General features: G+C 32.7%; 1 long non-coding RNA gene across 1 annotated transcript; it reads right to left on the bottom strand.

Annotated features, from left to right (window-relative positions):
- Window positions 1-1,202: 1,202 nt before the first annotated feature.
- Window positions 1,203-1,799, bottom strand: LOC141690166 (uncharacterized). Its single transcript, XR_012562671.1, has 3 exons — window positions 1,728-1,799; window positions 1,572-1,634; window positions 1,203-1,290 (listed from the first exon to the last, which is right to left on the bottom strand). It is a non-coding gene; the product is annotated as an uncharacterized LOC141690166 (long non-coding RNA).
- Window positions 1,800-2,107: the final 308 nt, after the last annotated feature.

Genomic DNA, 2,107 nt, shown 5'->3' with positions numbered 1-2,107 from the left:
TCGTTAACTTTAAATGCCCCTTTAGCTTTAAATGTCACTCTTCTTTATAATTAAATATAACTTAATATTATAAATACCTAATATTAATATTCCACTTATATATTGCAAGTATAAAAATAATATTAATATTCAACAGTAATTATTTTTTTAAAATATGTTAACATTAAAATATAAGCTAAAGTAATATTTTAATATATTATCAATTTTAATAATAAAATTTATCAATTTTATTTTTTATGTAATTTTTCTTTAAATTATCATATGAGTTATTTTAGTTTTAAAAATAAAATTATCAGTTTAAAAAATAAAATTTTAATTATTAATTTTATAATTTTTTGTGAATTCAAACTAATTTTTTGTGCAAATATTAAATTAATATCAATTTATGTGCCGATACTAATAAGAATTGACTAGTCAAAAGTTAGGAAGTTTGACCGACACAGCGCAATGAAACATTGCGGCAGTTAAGAAGTTTGACCGACCCACCGCATTGTTTCATTGCGGCAGGTGTTCCTGCCGCAATGCTTCATTGCGGCAATTTTTTCAACAGTCCTGCCTCATCTTTAGCAATATTTTTTTCTGTGCCTAAATTAAATTTTTTGAATTTTAAAATTCAGATTTTCCCCTATAAATAGCTCTTGTAATCTCATTTTTTTCCAACATTCTCTTCTCTATTTTCATTCTACATTTTCAGTTCTTGTACTCTTGTTTATAGAGTAACTTCAAGTTAGGACAATGCTCAAGTGCCATCGCCATGAAAAAACTAGAAGTAATGATATACCGCCTTAGCTTGAAACTTTTCCCATTTTTCCTAGAGTTTATCCTCTCTAAGTCTCAAGAGCTCACCATAGGCATTGAGAACATCATCCTCCACCCAATACTCTGGTCGCAAAGTTTTTACTTGGCTATGTGTAAGAGGATAAGTAACGCCCCGCTCACTGTGATCACGCCAAATGTAATCAACCTCTAAACTCCATAAATGCCGATACAACCACCTCACTTTCTGATTTTTAGTGGCCTTGTCATATCACCACGCCGCTCAGGACCACCTCGTTTCGTCGCATCCTCCGCCAAATCTTCAACTGAGTCCATCTACAAAATAAACAAAAACACAATTAGCACATTTGGAACTAGTTAATCTAATGCCATTTACTTTAAAAAAGAGTTAAGAGTTATTACATCAAACATGTCCCGTAGCTCACTAAGAACAGAAGACTTGCCCATGCCCAAATGTACAAATGGAGTGACAAGGGAGGAAGAGGTCTCTAAAGATTCTGGAGTAATAGGCATCTGTAATTAAATAATAAATTAAGTACACATTTAACACTTAGTTTAATCCATTTATAACTAGTTGTAGGGAATTATATGATAATTCACGGGAAATGAACCTAAATAAGTCATTATTTTCATTATCAGTCCATTTTAAAACTAGTTGTATGAAATTGATGATATTTCACGGGAAATTAATCTAAAAATGTCATTATTTACACTTTTAATCCATTTATAACTAGTTGTAGGGAATTAATCCATTTTAATCCCATTTAGTTGACATAGTAGGGAACAAATAATACCTTTAGTAGAATAGGTTGAAATGTCATAGATCTGTGGAACAGTATTGGAGTAGTATAATCAACCTGCAATTGGAAGCCGATACATAAACATATTCAACACACGGAGCTAAAATATTTTAGGTGCATAGAATGACAATATTTGTTAAAGATTTGTACCTGAGGGGGAATGGATACAGCTGTGGGAGCAGGGGTGGCTGGAACATTAGCAGGAGACTGAACCTCAACCTGCAATTAGAAGTCGATACATAAACATATTCAACACACGAAGCTAAAAATATGTAGGCGCGTAGAATGACAATATTTGTTAAATATTTGTACACGAGGGGGAATGGATACATGTGTCATAGCAGTGGTGGCTGGAACATCAGCAGGAGACTGAACCTCAACCTGCAATTAGAAGCCGATACATAAACATATTCAACACACGAAGCTTAAAATGTGTAAGTACACAGGAGGACAATATTTATAAAATATTTGTTAAAGATTTGTACCTGAGGGGGAATGGATACAGCTGTGGGAGCAGGGGTGGCTGGAAC

This window comes from Apium graveolens, chromosome 10 (assembly GCF_009905375.1).
Source record: "Apium graveolens cultivar Ventura chromosome 10, ASM990537v1, whole genome shotgun sequence".
Classification (NCBI taxonomy): Eukaryota; Viridiplantae; Streptophyta; class Magnoliopsida; order Apiales; family Apiaceae; genus Apium; species Apium graveolens.
This window is presented reverse-complemented; position numbering and strand designations above follow the sequence as displayed.